This window comes from Manis pentadactyla, chromosome 13 (assembly GCF_030020395.1).
Source record: "Manis pentadactyla isolate mManPen7 chromosome 13, mManPen7.hap1, whole genome shotgun sequence".
In the NCBI taxonomy this organism is placed as follows: Eukaryota; Metazoa; Chordata; class Mammalia; order Pholidota; family Manidae; genus Manis; species Manis pentadactyla.
Window position 1 is genome coordinate 50187752 of NC_080031.1, and position 18449 is coordinate 50206200.

At 36.6% G+C, this 18449-nt stretch overlaps 1 pseudogene; it reads left to right on the plus strand.

Annotated features, from left to right (window-relative positions):
- The first annotated feature begins 4323 nt into the window (after positions 1-4323).
- On the plus strand, positions 4324-5311 carry LOC118912957 (olfactory receptor 2AK2-like; annotated as a pseudogene).
- Positions 5312-18449: the final 13138 nt, after the last annotated feature.

An 18449-nucleotide genomic window follows, 5' to 3' on the forward strand; every position in this document is an offset into this window, starting at 1 on the left:
TGTACCTCTCACTCTGAACAGAAATTTAAAGTATTTTCAAACAGTCATGAATTTATTAGAATACCACGTGTGATTAATATGTCTGATCATCCAAAAAAAAAGAGTCAGAGCTCAGGGGAAGTACTGGAGTGACCTCATATTCTCTGGAAGTTGTCTTGGGTGTAGGATTCTGATTAAGCCCTGACCATCCTGGGCTTCTGTCTGAAAGTTGCTGTCATATGATAGTTTTGTGTACTACTTAAGTTAGAAGGAAAATAAAAGTGAGTTTATAGTCTGGATATTTTAATTGGCTGGAGGAATGGTATGGAGGCATGCATTTATATCAGAAGGATAATGAAACCCTGAGCATGAATAAAAACTACGTAAAAAACACAACCACACAATATCCAAATACTCAGTATGTTTTCATTTTGGATTCCTTTATTTCCAAGCACATAAAACTTTCCCCTTGGTTATGATCAATAGGCCTTATAATTATACATGTGTGCATATCTACCTTTTTATGTACCTATATTCATGAAATCCATAGTTGTCCAGTTTCCATAGCTGCTTTTTGAATAAATAAATATTATGTCATCAGGTTGGTAATATTTATTTACTTTTTGTGATTTTACTTTTCCTTTATTACTTATGTTTTTTAAGTTATTCCTTCATATTTCCTTTCCTTTTTATTATCTTATCAATGACTTAGCATTCTAAATTGTTTTTGTTACCACAGGGTAGAGGTCGGAGTGGAGTGTAAAATAGGTGTAAGGGATTTAAGAGGCAAAAGAATCTCAATCATAATATAAAATAACCCATGGATGAAAATTACAGCACAAATAATGTAGTCAATAATTCTGTAACATTTTTCTGTAATATGTTGGCAGATAGTGACTGCATTAATTGGAATGAGCATTTAATAATGTATATAACTCTCCAATCACATGTTGTATACTTGAAACCAATAAATATTGTGTATCAACTATACTTTAATAAAAAAAAGGAAAAAAAAATATCATGCTTAATATATTGTACCAAAGAAGTATGGAATATTTAGAATTATTTTTTAAAGAGAAAATGACAAAAATAAATTTGTTAGTCTAAAAGTTATGAAAAATCACATTTCACAACATATTAAATGATTCACAGTTTCAATAGATCTGCCATGTGTTACCTAAAGCTAGTGCACATTTAGCTTTGATCTTTACACAGATTTTTCTTGATAATTAATAAGATGTTTAATAAAGTAATTAATAAGATAATTAGTAAGATTTAAAGAACATGGATATAGCTTTAAATTGACCATTTCTCCTTTCCTCACATGCAATTTTCTCTTTTATGCATTACCTATATTTACATTTTTCCACTTGTTCAATCATGTCTAATTTAATATATTAAACAATTTCTCAAATTTCCTCCAAGAATTTTCTTCAAGTTCTTGTTAATGTTTGCAATTTTCTCCACATGATCTTTGAGGTATGAACACTAATGAATCAGCATCATATCCACAAGTGATGAAAATGAGCATTCCAGGAGATTGGAATATGCTGCCAGTTTTCCTATTTTTATTTCTTAAAATACATTTCCATTTGTAATTTACTACTAATATACCTTCATATAATTATTTGTTACATCACATAAACAGTATTTTTCTCTGTATCCATGATATTCTTTCTTTCCTTCTTCACTATGATGCCAGTTTTCCCACTATTTTATAAATTTACCTCTATACAGTCTCTGAGGTTGAATTTCTTTCTCTACTAGATTGACATTTTTCACATTTGTTTTTAGTTTGATCCTTTAATATCAGATATTTACTCAAATAATTACATCATGATCTATATATCCTTGAAATTTAGATTGGATTCTCATTAATTTGTTTACCAAGAAGTACTGTCCAGTGATATTTACTCTACCCAATAAGTAATAAGCTAGATAGGACATTGTATTTGATATATTTTAAAAACCCTAGTTTTTACTATAATGATATTGAATTACTATGTGTAGATGTCATAGAATATATGTTATTGGTAGTATGAAGGTATTTCAGACTATTACAGAAATAATGGTAGTATATTGGAATGTTACTAGATTTGTATGATTTATACATCAATTTGTTGAACACATTTAGTAAGTTAATTTTTTTATTTTCAGTTCAAAAACAATAAATATTTGTCAAAAACAATAATTACCCTTGTCTTTCTTAGTTATTGCCATTTTTATTCTGTCTTCTTTTTTAATGGTCTCAGTGTTGGCAATCATTTATTTTAGTGATGTGGATGCATTTTTTATTTTGTTTTCTGAATTAAGCAAATGTCCGTCATTCTGTTATATTATTGCATTTTATGTTTCAAATATAGGCACCTTTGTTTGGAGGAAGGTTTTGATAGGATAAAGTTATTTTAGAATATGTTAAATTATATAGTGTTTTTCTTACTTCACTTACTCATGTTTTACACGTTAAAAAACAAGACTAAAGATTGATGCGGTTACAGTAGAAAACTATAATTTAATGATAAGTCATGGAATTCTATATGTTTAAATCTATCAAGATTTGTATGCCTTTATTCAACTTTTGTTTTTCAGTTGGTTGCTATGTTACTATACTTTAATATCAGTGTTGGCTGGTTTCCGTGGAAAATATTTTGAATTTTAATACTTTTACAATAAGGTTATTTAATACTTTCATGTTTGAACTAAGTGATTAATAATCATGTAGTTTCCTATCTTGATTGAGGAGCAAGTGATAGCCTTTTATTCACTGCCATTCTTTTCATGTGTAGCTCATATTAAAATTCTTCTATCACTATAAAGGAACCCAGTCAAGTTCAAATGGAAAGTTTGGTTTCTTTAAGAAGGACACGGTTAAACATCACTGATCTTGGTCCTGTAATTTTAGATCTGTCTGTCGCTTTATGGGGAGAAGTAGGATTCCATTTGAATTAAAATCTTTCTCCTGCCCCATTTGCCAAATTCAATGTGGGTTTACAGATTGTCAGGGTTGATGAAGCTGCCTGTTTATATGCACTTTGGTCCTGGTCTGGGTTATGTCTCTGGGAGGCTCTTTTATTTTATCTTTAAAAATATAATTCTTTATTACTGATGTTTTTAGAAAAATCTACCATATTTTATGATTTCTGTTTTGCAGGCTACTATGCTATTATTGTTATTTATTTATACATAATTATTTTACTATTCTGACAGATTTTGCAGAAATTTCAGAAGGAAATATTTTAAATGGTGTGCTTGGGTGCTTGCCTACATAATGACACATTCGTGAGATCTTCCAAGCTTCTCAGAAATGGTCCAAATTATTTCTCACCTGTGCACCCTTCTTGAAACTTTTTCTCCAAGTTCCTTAATGTTCTAATGTTTGTCAGTATAACAGCCGAGTATTAATGTATCTTTTTGTCTCAGTCTGCCTCATTTGCCTCATCTCTCCCACCTCCGTATGTTGGTGATGTGACAGTCATAAACAGCCATGAAGAGAACAGATGCAGTTTTAGAAGGAAACACTCGCCCTCATTCACCTGTAGGGTTTCTGCAGGTGTGATTGCGCTGGATCCATAGCAGATGCATGTTCAATGCTGACAGGGCTGGTCTTCAGTACTTTTGGAGGAAGGGGTCTATAATTAATAACACATCATTTGTTCTGGAAATATAAAAAGAACAGGATTCATGTCAGAAGAGAAGGAGAACAAACTGTGTTAGCTTAGAATCAACCAGTTTTAACAAGCTATTTGAGTCAAAGTTAAAATAGTCTTTTAATTTATAAACTATTCCTAAGGTCTGGTGTACCATTTTTCCTAAATTGCTAAAATCTCATCTACACTATCAAGAATAAATAATGTTAGCTAATTACTTCAAAGAATTGTAGTATCATTTAGACTCAATTAATAATTTACTGCTTATTCCAAATTACCAACCATAAAATTCAAAATTAGAAAATGCAGTAAAGAGACATTTAAAAATATTACACCTTGCTTAACATTTTTCCTGCTAGGTTGACCATTTATATGTGTTAAGTGAGTGCGAGAATTCTTCTTAATTAGGAAACATGATTCCAGTCTTTTATCCTGAAGACTTACAGATAAGGGAAATAATTTTATGTGCAAATCATCTCATTGCTTCATATACCTTTTAGTTTTAAATATTTTTCTGCAATTTGTGAAAATCATATTTTTACATATTTTTACATATATCCAAAGAGGATACAATTCAAATTCACACATATTTTCTTTATGAAATGGAGAGAGATATACTGACCAAAGGTAATTCAATAAAATGTTATTGCTTTTAATAATAATCATTTTGATTTCTCTTAAAGGACACTGTGGTTACATGGGATTTTCAGCTGTTTTCAGCTTTGATATTTCTGTTTAAGCCATGAAGATACCAGGAAATGAAGTGTTGGAGCAGATTTTATACCCCTCGGTCTTTTCCACTACGGTCAGTGGACACTGTCCTCTTTGTTGCCATTTCCACTCTCTTTTCAGTGGCCCTGGTGGGGAATATCCTGCTGATCCTTCTCATCCAGCTGGACGCCAGGCCCCATGCTCCGATGTACTTTCTGCTCAGCCAGCTCCCCCTCGTGGACGTAATGACCGTCTCCACCACTGTGCCCCGGATGGCAGCTGACTTTCTGACAAAGAGTCAGGCCATCACCTTTATAGGCTGTAGTACCCAAGCTTTTGTGTTCTTGGCCCTTAGTGGGACTGAGGCCCTTCTCCTCGGTTTCATGTCTCATGATCACTATGTAGCCGTCTGTCATCCATTACGGTACTGTGTTCTCATGAGCAAGAATATCTGTAGGTTCACAGTCACGTGCAAGTGGGCCAGTAGTTCTGTCACTGCTTTAATACAATTGTTGTACATATTTCAGTTCCCTTTCTGTGGATCGTGGCTGATTAACCACTTTTTCTGTGAAGTTCCGTCCCTGTTGCCGCTGGTGTGCCAGGACAATTCCCAGTACGAGAACGTGGTCCTCCTGACGGTCCTCATTATTCTGCTGGTACCATTCGTGGCCATCTAGCGTCTTACGCCCGCATCCTCACTGTGGTGCTCCAGATGAGCTCAGGCAGAGGACAGACGAAAGCAATCTCGACCTGCTCCTCACCTGATGGTGGCCAGTCTCTTCTATGTGACGGGCCTCTCCACCTATACAAGGCCGCATTCCTTGCATTCCCCTGAACAGGATAAGGCAGTAGCTGTGTTTTACACCATTGTCACCCCTCTTCTGAATCCATATATCTACATCCTGAGGAATAAAGAAGTCATTGAGGCTGTGAAGATACTGTTGGTAGGATGGATATTTGCAAAGGAAATGTGACCACAGGAAACCCTACTGGCAGATGATGAGCAACATAACAAGTATTTGCCTGGAATGCTCATTGGAATATGTAAACCCTAAGAAATATTTAAGAAAAACATAAATTGACAAATGTCTTCAGTCCTCCTGTTTTCCTTATGCCTCTTTGGGATGATCTGTGCCTGGCATTGTATAATACAATAATTCTCTTTACCTCGTCATGAATGATCAGGTGTTCTACTGTGCTGAAACATGCTATTATTGGAAGTAGCATTTACCATTATCTTGCTTTTTTTTTTTTTTTTTTTTTAATAATTATTTTTTATTGAAGGGTAGTTGACACACAGTATTACATTACATAAGTTTCAAGTGTACAACACAGTGGTAGAACATTTATATACATAATTCTAGGTTCCAGCTATCACCCTACCAGGCTGTTACAATATCTTGACTATATTCCTTATGCTATACATTACATCCCGGTTACTAATTTATTTTACCATTGGAAGTCTGTCCTTTCTTTTTTTTTTTTTTTTTTTTTGTGAGGGCATCTCTCATATTTATTGATCAAATGGTTGTTAACGACAATAAAATTCTGTATAGGGGAGTCAATGCTCAATGCACAATCATTATTCCACCCCAAGCCTAATTTTTGTCAGTCTCCAATCTTCTGAGGCATAACAAACAAGTTTTTACATGTAGAACAAATTCTTACATAATGAATAAGTTACATAGTGAACAGTACAAGGGCAGTCATCACAGAAACTTTCGGTTTTGCTCATGCATTATGAACTCTATACAGTCAGTTCAAATATGAATACTCATTTGGTTTTTATACTTGATTTATATGTGGATACCACATTTCTCTCTTTATTATTATTATTTTTAATAAAATGCTGAAGTGGTAGGTAGATACAAGATAAAGGTAGAAAACATAGTTTAGTGTTGTAAGAGAGCACATGTAGATGATCATGTGTGTGCCTGTAGACTATGTGTTAATCCAAGCTAGACCAGGGCAATAAAACATCCACGTATGCAGAAGATTTCTCTCAGAACGGGGGGGTGAGGTTCTAAGCCTCACCTCTGTTGATCCCCAATTTCTCACCTGATGGCCCCCCTGCGACTGTGCCTGTCTTAGGTTGTTCCTCCCTTGAGGAATCTTACCCGTCTCTGGCTAACCAGTCATCTTCCGGGGCCATACAGGGAAATGTGAAGTTGGTAAGTGAGAGAGAAGCCTTATTGTTTGAAAAAGTTAGCTTTTTACTTCTTTGCATATTTATGCCCTGTGGCTTCTATGCCCAGCATTGGTCTTGAGGTATCTTTACCACTTGGAAGAATTATGATACTCGGTAAATTTGATATGAGGCACGAATTCTATTTAAGGGTTGTAATTAGGAAGGAAGAAGAAAAGCTATAGAAGTAGCTGGCGGAAGAAAGCATGGGAAGATTGATTATTTCTTTGATATAACTTCTTGTAGAGTAACTTCAGCATGTATAGGTTTTAAGCTACTACTTAAATTGCACACACACATTAACATAATAGGAGTATAGTTACATAACCAAAGCATATCTGTAATTACCAGCCATCTGCAGTGAAACCAAGAAAACCAGTTAGGCACCTTAGGCATTTGTGAAAACTTATCTATGATATGGTGGATATTGTCCAAATGAACTTGAATAGTCTGAGAGAAATCAGACAAATTAAAACAACCCATTCCTGGGGACTGTTCACATGCCATATGTTCTTTTAACAATAAATAGTTTGTAGTTGTAAGACTTTGGAGCGCTACAATTTGCACTTCTCCAAATTCTTGGTTGAGTTCCAACAGTATAGAGCCAGTCCAATTTTGTTGTTTTACTGTATGCACAGGCCAGCTTAGATATCTCCTTCCTCATTCCCATGGCAAGTCCAGGAACTGGTGGGATGAGTGCATCTACAGCTGTAGCAGTGCGTGGATCTTTGTTGGGGTTTTTTGATGATCATCTTCTGGCATGAGTCTTCCAGAGAGTGCTGATGTTGAAAGTTCTCTTTCATATCGTATCTTAGTTCATTTTCGGGGTAGCCCAATTAGGCTTTGATCCTCTGTATAAACACAAACAGACCCTTTACCTACACTTTTATATGCCCTTTATACCCTTGTGTAGATCTCGTTGGAGGTTACCACACAGGAACTGCCCTTTTTTTTTTTTTGCTATCACTAATCTACACTTACATGACGAATATTATGTTTACTAGGCTCTCCCCTATACCAGTTCTCCCCTATAAACCCCTTTACAGTCACTGTCCATCAGCATAGCAAAATGTTGTAGAATCACTACTTGCCTTCTCTGTGTTGTACAGCCCTCCCTTTTCTCCTACCCCCCCATGCATGTTAATCTTAATACCCCCCTACTTCTCCCCCCCTTATCCCTCCCTACCCACCCATCCTCCCCAGTCCCTTTCCCTTTGGTACCTGTTAGTCCATTCTTGAGTTCTGTGATTCTGCTGCTGTTTTGTTCCTTCAGTTTTTCCTTTGTTCTTATATTACACAGATAAGTGAAATCATTTGGTATTTCTCTTTCTCCGCTTGGCTTGTTTCACTGAGCATAATACCCTCCAGCTCCATCCATGTTGCTGCAAATGATTGGATTTGCCCTTTTCTTATAGCTGAGTAGTATTCCATTGTGTATATGTACCACATCTTCTTTATCCATTCATCTATCGGTGGACATTTAGGTTGCTTCCAATTCTTGGCTATTGTAAATAGTGCTGCAATAAACATAGGGGTGCATCTGTCTTTCTCAAACTTGAATGCTGCATTCTTAGGGTAAATTCCTAGGAGTGGAATTCCTGGGTCAAATGGTAAGTCTGTTTTGAGCATTTTGATGTACCTCCATACTGCTTTCCACAATGGTTGAACTAACTTACATTCCCACCAGCAGTGTAGGAGGGTTCCCCTTTCTCCACAGCCTCGCCAACATTTGTTGTTGTTTGTCTTTTGGATGGCAGCCATCCTTACTGGTGTGAGGTGATACCTCATTGTAGTTTTAATTTGCATTTCTCTGATAATTAGTGATGTGGAGCATCTTTTCATGTGTCTGTTGGCCATCTGTATTTCTTTTTTGGAGAACTGTCTGTTCAGTTCCTCTGCCCATTTTTTAATTGGGTTATTTGTTTTTTGTTTGTTGAGGCGTGAGAGCTCCTTATATATTCTGGACGTCAAGCCTTTATCGGATGTGTCATTTTCAAATATATTCTCCCATACTGTAGGGATCCTTCTTGTTCTATTGATGGTGTCTTTTGCTGTACAGAAGCTTTTCAGCTTAATATAGTCCCACTTACTCATTTTTGCTGTTGTTTTCCTTGCCCGGGGAGATATGTTCAAGAAGAGGTCACTCATGTTTATGTCTAAGAGGTTTTCGCCTATGTTTTCTTCCAAGAGTTTAATGGTTTCATGGCTTACATTCAGGTCTTTGATCCATTTTGAGTTTACTTTTGTATATGGGGTTAGACAATGGTCCAGTTTCATTCTCCTACATGTAGCTGTCCAGTTTTGCCAGCACCACCTGTTGAAGAGACTGTCATTTCGCCATTGTATGTCCATGGCTCCTTTATCAAATATTAATTGACCATATATGTCTGGGTTAATGTCTGGATTCTCTAGTCTGTTCCATTGGTCTGTGGCTCTGCTCTTGTGCCAGTACCAAATTGTCTTGATTACTATGGCTTTATAGTAGAGCTTGAAGTTGGGGAGTGAGATCCCCCCTACTTTATTCTTCTTTCTCAGGATTGCTTTGGCTATTCGGGGTCTTTTGTGTTTCCATATGAATTTTTGAATTATTTGTTCCAGTTCATTGAAGAATGTTGCTGGTAGTTTCATAGGGATTGCATCAAATCTGTATATTGCTTTGGGCAGGATGGCCATTTTAACGATATTAATTCTTCCTAGCCACGAGCATGGGATGAGTTTCCATCTGTTAGTGTCCCCTTTAATTTCTCTTAAGAGTGACTTGTAGTTTTCAGAGTATAAGTCTTTCACTTCTTTGGTTAGGTTTATTCCTAGGTATTTTATTTTTTTTGATGCAATTGTGAATGGAGTTGTTTTCCTGATTTCTCTCTCTGTTGGTTCATTGTTAGTATATAGGAAAGCCACAGATTTCTGTGTGTTGATTTTGTATCCTGCAACTTTGCTGTATTCCGATATCAGTTCTAGTAGTTTTGGGGTGGAGTCTTTAGGGTTTTTTATGTACAGTATCATGTCATCTGCAAATAGTGACAGTTTAACTTCTTCTTTACCAATCTGGATTCCTTGTATTTCTTTATTTTGTCTGATTGCCGTGGCTAGGACCTCCAGTACAATGTTAAATAACAGTGGAGAGAGTGGGCATCCCTGTCTAGTTCCCGATCTCAGAGGAAATGCTTTCAGCTTCTCGCTGTTCAATATAATGTTGGCTGTGGGTTTATCATAGATGGCCTTTATTATGTTGAGGTACTTGCCCTCTATTCCCATTTTGCTGAGAGTTTTTAACATGAATGGATGTTGAACTTTGTCAAATGCTTTTTCAGCATCTATGGAGATGATCATGTGGTTTTTGTCTTTCTTTTTGTTGATGTGGTGGATGATGTTGATGGACTTTCAAATGTTGTACCATCCTTGCATCCCTGGAATGAATCCCACTTGGTCATGGTGTATGATCCTTTTGATGTATTTTTGAATTCGGTTTGCTAATATTTTGTTGAGTATTTTTGCATCTACGTTCATCAGGGATATTGGTCTGTAGTTTTCTTTTTTGGTGGGGTCTTTGCCTGGTTTTGGTATTAGGGTGATGTTAGCTTCATAGAATGAGTTTGGGAGTATCCCCTCCTCCTCTATTTTTTGGAAAACTTTAAGGAGAATGGGTGTTATGTCTTCCCTGTATGTCTGATAAAATTCCAAGGTAAATCCATCTGGCCCGGGGGTTTTGTTCTTTGGTAGTTTTTTGATTACCGCTTCAATTTCGTTGCTGGTAATTGGTCTGTTTAGATTTTCTGTTTCTTCCTGGGTCAATCTTGGAAGGTTATATTTTTCTAGGAAGTTGTCCATTTCTCCTAGGTTTCCCAGCTGGTTAGCATATAGGTTTTCATAGTATTCTCCAATAATTCTTTGCATTTCCGTGGGGTCCGTCGTGATTTTTCCTTTCTCGTTTCTGATACTGTTGATTTGTGTTGACTCTCTTTTCTTCTTAATAAGTCTGGCTAGAGGCTTATCTATTTTGTTTATTTTCTCGAAGAACCAGCTCTTGGTTTCATTGATTTTTGCTATTGTTTTATTCTTCTCAATTTTATTTATTTCTTCTCTGATCTTTATTATGTCCCTCCTTCTGCTGACCTTAGGCCTCATCTGTTCTTCTTTTTCCAATTTCGATAATTGTGACATTAGACCATTCTTTTGGGATTGCTCTTCCTTTTTTAAATATGCTTGGATTGCTATATACTTTCCTCTTAAGACTGCTTTTGCTGCGTCCCACAGAAGTTGGGGCTTAGTGTTGTTGTTGTCATTTGTTTCCATATATTGCTGGATCTCCATTTTGATTTGGTCATTGATCCATTGATTATTTAGGAGCGTGTTGTTAAGCCTCCATGTGTTTGTGAGCCTCTTTGCTTTCTTTGTACAGTTTATTTCTAGTTTTATGCCTTTGTGGTCTGAAAAGTTGGTTGGTAGGATTTCAATCTTTTGGAATTTTCTGAGGCTCTTTTTGTGGCCTAGTATGTGGTCTATTCTGGAGAATGTTCCATGTGCACTTGAGAAGAATGTATATCCCGCTGCTTTTGGATGTAGAGTTCTATAGATGTCTATTAGGTCCATCTGCTCTACTGTGTTGTTCAGTGCTTCCGTGTCCTTACTTATTTTCTGCCCAGTGGATCTATCCTTTGGGGTGAGTGGTGTGTTGAAGTCTCCTAGAATGAATGCATTGCAGTCTATATCCCCCTTTAGTTCTGTTAGTATTTGTTTCACATATGCTGGTGCTCCTGTGTTGGGTGCATATATATTTAGAATGGTTATATCCTCTTGTTTGACTGAGCCCTTTATCATTATGTAGTGTCCTTCTTTATCTCTTGTTACTTTCTTTGTTTTGAAGTCTATTTTGTCTGATATTAGTACTGCAATCCCTGCTTTCTTCTCACTGTTGTTTGCTTGAAATATGTTTTTCCATCCCTTGACTTTTAGTCTGTACATGTCTTTGGGTTTGAGGTGAGTTTCTTGTAAGCAGCATATAGATGGGTCTTGCTTTTTTATCCATTCTGTTACTCTGTGTCTTTTGATTGGTGCATTCAACCCATTAACATTTAGGGTGACTATTGAAAGATATGTACTTATTGCCATTGCAGGCTTTAAATTCGTGGTTACCAAAGGTTCAAGGTTAGCCTCTTTAGTATCTTACTGCCTAACTTAGCTCGCTTATTGAGCTGTTATATACACTGTCTGGAGATTCTTTTCTTCTCTCCCTTCTTGTTCCTCCTCCTCGATTCTTCATATGTTGGGTGTTTTGTGCTGTGCTCTTTCTAGGAGTGCTCCCATCTAGAGCAGTCCCTGTAAGATGTTCTGTAGAGGTGGTTTGTGGAAAGCAAATTCCCTCAGCTTTTGTTTGTCTGGGAATTGTTTAATCCCACCGTCATATTTGAATGATAGTCGTGCTGGATACAGTATCCTTGGTTCAAGGCCCTTCTGTTTCATTGTATTAAATATATCATGCCATTCTCTTCTGGCCTGTAGGGTCTCTGTTGAGAAATCTGACGTTAGCCTGATGGGTTTCCCTTTATAGGTGACCTTTTTCTCTCTAGCTGCCTTTAACACTCTTTCCTTGTCCTTGATCTTTGCCATTTTAATTATTATGTGTCTTGGTGTTGCCCTTCTTGGATCCTTTCTGTTGGGGGTTCTGTGTATTTCCGTGGTCTGTTTGATTACTTCCTCCCCCAGTGTGGGGAAGTTTTCAGCAATTATTTCTTCTAAGATACTTTCCATCTCTTTGCCTCTCTCTTCTTCTTCTGGGACCCCTATAATATGGATATTGCTCCTTTTAGATTGGTCACACAGTTCTCTTAATATTGTTTCATTCCTGGAGATCCTTTTGTCTCTCTCTATGTCAGCTTCTATGCGTTCCTGTTCTCTGATTTCAATTCCATCAATGGCCTCTTGCATTCTATTCATTCTGCTTATAAACCCTTCCAGAGTTTGTTTCATTTCTGCGATCTCCTTTCTGGCATCTGTGATCTCTTTCCGGACTTCATCCCATTTTTCTTGCGTATTTCTCTGCATCTCTGTCAGCATGTTTATGATTCTTATTTTGAATTCTTTGTCAGGAAGACTGGTTAGGTCTGTCTCCTTCTCTGGTGTTGTCTCTGTGATCTTTGTCTGCCTGTAGCTTTGCCTTTTCATGGTGATAGGAATAGTCTGCAGAACTGGGACGAGTGACGGCTGGAAGGACTTCCTTTCTTGTTGGTTTGTGGCCCTCCTCTCCTGGGAGAACAGCGGCCTCTAGTGGCTTGTGCTGCGCAGCTGCGCGCAGACAGGGTTTCTGCTTCCTGCCCGGCTGCTATGGAGTTTATCTCCGCTGTTGCTGTGGGCGTGGCCTGGCTCGGGCAGCTACTCCAAAATGGTGGAGTCGCGTTGGAGCAGGAGCTGCTGGGAGGCTATTTATCTCCGTAAGGGGCCTCCCTGCTCCCTGCAGCCCAGGGGTTAGGGTGCCCAGAGATCCCGGATTCCCTACCTTTGGATTAAGTGACCCGCCCTGCCCCTTTAAGACTTCCAAAAAGCACCCGCCAAAACAAAACAACGACCACAAAAAAAAACAAGAAAAATTTTTTTAATTAAAAAAAAAAAATTTTTTTAATTAAAAAAAAAAGGTGGTCGTTCGTTTTTCTTTATTCTCCGGTGCCAGCCTCAGGCCTCTGCTCACCGGTCTTTCTGCCCTGTTTCCCTAATATTGGTGTCCCTGTCCCTTTAAGACTTCCAAAAAGCGCTCGCCAAAACAAAGCAGCAAAAAAGCAAGAAAAAAAAAAAAAATGGTCGCGCGCTTTTCTTATGTCCTCTGTCGCCCAGCCTCCAGTGCCTGCTCACTGTTCTTGCTGCCCTGTTTTCCCAGTATCGAGGGCCCTGCACTCTGGCCCGGATGGCTGGGGCTGGGTGTTCGGCAGTCCTGGGTTCTGTCTCCCTCCCGCTCTGCCTGCTCTTCTCCCGCCGGGAGCCGGGGGGAGGGGCGCTCGGCTCCCGCGGGGCCGGGGCTTGTATCTTACCCCCTTCGCGAGGCGCTGGGTTCTCTCAGGTGTGGATGTGGTCTGGATATTGTCCTGTGTCCTCTGGTCTTTATTCTAGGAAGGGTTGTCTTTGTTATATTTTCATAGATATATGTTGTTTTGGGAGGAGATTTCCGCTGCTCTACTCACGCCGCCATCTTCCGCCCCCCTATGATCCATTATCTTGCTTTTTATGATTTAACTCACTGCAGAGTTTAGTAATGATGCAGAACAGTTGTCAGACATCTAGTATGTCTGTGTATCTAGCCATCATGGTTTGCTTATAATTGTTTTATATGAAGAGAATATTGTATTACTTAGGATGTGCTCTGCGAAGACTAATATAGATGAAAAGGAGCATTTGCTGTTGTATAGAAATGGACACTGGTGTTAGAGAAGACCGGAGGCTGTGTTTTTCTCCTTTTCATATGAAATGTAAAGATGAGATGAGAGGGAATTCCTCAATATGATCTCATAGCCTAATCAATTCATATCTGTGTATGTATCCCACTCTTATAACTAATTTTTCTTCAAAGTAAATAAAGTATATTCACAACATTGCATTGAAGGTTGCCAAAATATGAAATTGCTTGGTGTATCCTCACATCTTTGGCTATCCCTAAATTTGAGTCATCTGTAAGGTCTCCACTTACTTTTACACCTCCAATAATACTGTCCCTGGTGCTACTGATTCCATCTGCACTCACTGTCTCTCTTGCCTTAGACTTAGACACACTGCTTCCTGAACACAACACACCCATGTGTACCTCTGTGATTATATCATAATGATCTAATTGTCCATCTCTTTCTTGGTGGACTTCTTTTTTATTTATTTTTATTTATTATCTTTATTGAAGTATAGTTGGTATACAATATTATACTGGTTTCAAGTATACAGCATAGTGATTGAACAGTAATCTACATTATTAAATACTCACCCCTAGTGTAGTTATTGTCAACATGTAAAGATAGTACAGAACTATTGGTATGCTCTGCTTTCATCCCTGTGACTGATTTATATTATGACTGAGACTTAGGACTTCATAGACCCAGTAACTCTGCTTGTAGGATTTTATCTGAAGAAAACAAAATCTCTGGTTTGAAAAGATGTACGCACCTCTATGTTTATTACCACATTATCTGCAACAGCCAAGCTATGGAAGCAGCGAAAGTGTCTGTCAATAGATGATGGATAAATAAAATGTGGTACATCTGTACAATGGGATTACTATACATCTTTGTATTTAAGAAGTTTAGTGTTTTTGTTATTTAAAAGTCAAAAGTCACTGTAGTACTTGTTAATCAGCAATTTTTTATAAATGAATGAATTATGAGTATGTCATTTTCCTGAAAATTAAGAGAATTTTAAGGCAAAACCTGAACTGGAATACAGCTCTGAAATATTGAACTTGAAATTTTTGTTTTCAGTTTATTTTACATAACGATAACAGTGTGTGGCTTTTAAGCTTCACTTTGATCAAATGCCACAATTCACATTGTTCTGGATTTTACAGGACAAATCATTTTATCTCTAATGGAAACTATCTGAAATATTGACTCAATTGTTCATTTTCTTTATGTCCTTATGCTTAAATTAACTTTTTACATTTGATTAAGTACAGCAGCATGATGGTTTATATTTGTATTTCTTGTTTCTGTGACTCCAAAGAATTGCCATCTGGAGGGAATTTGACCTCCTAAATCTCTCTCAGTACAATATTTTTATTCAGATACCCATGCGTGGGTCCTAGAGTGTCTCCCAGGTAGAAACACTTTGCCCTTTGTTGGGTGATTTGCCCTTTGTGGGGAGATGAATCAGGTAGGAGGCGGTCAACTCTTAATAAAAGCCATATGGCTGGATCGGCTAAACATTGGGCAGAGCTGTGGCTTTATTACAGGTTTGGTTATAAGTCATTATCTGTAGGGATAATCTACTCTTTTTGTTTTTTCGGTTATTTTGCTTCAGAGTCTTTGCTAGAAGTCACTCTTGAATGTGGGTAAATGTGAAGGTTTTGTGTCCAGATTGCAGAAAAGTAATGGAGGTGCCTTCATTCCTAAATCCATCTTAGTTGACATAGAATGATAATCCACAATATATAAAGAGCTCAGAAGCCTCAACACCAAAACAAAGCAAAAAATGTAGCCCAAGGGGCAGAGGACCTGAGTAGATGTTTCAAAGAAGACACACAGATGGGCAACAGGCACATGAATAAATGCCCCACATCACTAATCATCAGGGAAATGCAAATTAAAATCACAATGAGATATCACCTCACCCCAGTAAGGATGGCCAACATCCAAAAGACAAGAAATAACAAGTGTTGGTGAGGATGTAGAGAAAAGGGAACCTCCTACACTATTGGAGGTAATGTAAGTAATGCAGCCAATGTAGAGAGCAGTATGGAGGTTCCTCTGAAAACTAAAAATAGAAATACCATAAAATCTGTTACTCCATTTCTAGGAATTTACCCAAAGAAACCAAAATATCTGATTTGAAAAGATATAAGCACTCCTATGTTTATTATCACATTATTTACAATAGCCAAGATATGGAAGCAACCTGAGTATCTGTCAATATATGAAAGTATAAAGAAAACGTGATACATATGTACAATGGGATATTCAGCTACAAAAAGAAATCCTCCCAATTTTGACATCATGGATGGACCTAGAGGGTATTATGCTAAGTGAAATAAACCAGGTGGAGAAAGACAAATACCAAATGATTTCACTTGCATGTGGAATCTAAAAACAAAACAAAACAAAATTAACAAAAATAGCATTGGACTCATAGACACTGAGAAGTGACTGGTGGTTACCATGGGGATGGTTGGGGTATGTGGGTAAAATAGGTGAAGGGTATAGAGGCACAAAAATCACAATCATAATATAAATTAGTCACAGGAATGAAAGTATAGCATAAAAAATACCATCAATAGTTTTGTTCAACATGAGAGATGTTGACAGATAACAACTAAAGTAGTTGAGGTTAGGATTTAATAATGTGTGAAATTGTTAAATCATTATACTATATGCTGGATACCAATATAATACTGTGTATCAACTATACTTGTTTTAAAATATTTAAAAAAATAATAACCCCAATAAAAACAATGATCATTACTAAAACTAGTACTTACTGAATGCTTGTTATGTGACAGGGAACACTGATTTGATTACCTAAATTGTCTAATTTTTTATTGCCCTTTGTAATTGGTGTTATCATGGGTCCTGATAGAAAATAAGTACTAAATCTCTGCATATATAAACAAATGTTAAGTTCCTGTTTCTCTCACTTGGGCAGTGTGCTGCCCTCCTCAGTTCCACCCCACTATTGTAATCCAGTTATACCCCCAGGGCTCACTGTGTGGTACCTAAGGACACACCACCATTTTTATACCCACAGCATTTGAGATTGAATTTTCTCATAACCTTCCCAAGAAATTTTTTTGTTACCTGTTACACTTAAAATGTATTTCTCACACAATGTCAACTGAAAATAAGAAAATGTGAATTGAGGAACACTTCTAAAAATTATTCAAAAATAAATCAGAAGGAGCTATGAAGCTCAAGAAATTTAAAGTTAATGGTCTCTCACTTGCAAAGGCCCTTTCCAATGTTGCCTATGTCAACACTGTACTTGTATTTTTTATTGATTTTCTTAAGGAGATCACCCTAAACTGCAAGATTCAGGGATCCCAGAACTTGCATTTTCCCTTTACTAGTATAGAAAGTTTTAAACCAGTGATTTGATTTGAGGCAAGTATTACCCATCAGAGGACTTAATTTTTTACTTAAATGAGATACTTATATTCTAATATTTCCATCTGAGAGTAAAAGCAATGATTGTCTGCTCAAGGGAGTTGCCTCTCTGAGGAAATTGTTTAAGGTGTTTTACAGGAAAGTGATAAAACATATAGTAAATTTAACCTATATCATCTCACTACCCAAGTTTTTGAGCATATATATGTTATAAATATGTATGTGTATATAATTAAATACATACACATATAAATATGCAATAATTTAAAATATATTTTAATATATATATTTTGTAATATGTGAATATATATTTTTTACTGTGTAATATTATAGAACATACATTTATTTTTTAAAAAATATATTTTTTGCCCTAGTAAAGTTTTTCTTTTATGTCATCTTATGGAATTATTTAGATTGACATTTTAAAATTTATCCTCTCTCTAATTTTACCAGGTTAAATATTTCCCATAAGTATTGAATAACAATAAGTGAATGCCCTGTCCTTATCTAACTTCCTCCCTATGATCCAGGCCACAATGAACCCTGACAGGTTACAACATTTATTGGATGTGCAGATTTTCAGAAACGTGTCTCCGACTTCCATGATTGTGTTAATCTTACAATTTTTTAGGAAAAAGTTAATTGCATTATTTAGAAAATAACATATCCTAAGTCACACAATTCCCTCAAATCATCCTTTTGTTCAAAAAACATCAAAGTATATATCAACCGATCGGTTATCATTTTCTAGAATATAGTTTATATACACATTTTAAAGGTGAAGTAGAATTAAGTAATACTTTTGTAAAACCTATCTGTTAAAAAACATCTCATTAGTTTTCATTTGAACAAACATTTTGAGCATTTAACCTGAACTCAATTGTTTTTTGTTTATTTATTTTTAGTGCAGACAACAATCTGAGAAAAAAAATCATCTGCAATGTAGACACTGCATTTAATTTTGGTCTAGAGTCTGGGGTCTCCCTGAAGGCCTTTGCAAACAATATATGGGGTTCAGCTGTGATTCCACAGGCAACCCATTTGAACTGAAATGTTCAAAGTCTTGCATAAGGTTAAGAAAAATGAATTTTTTTCTATTTTTTATTTGCAACTCTCTTTTTCATACTAAATGCTTATTGTATG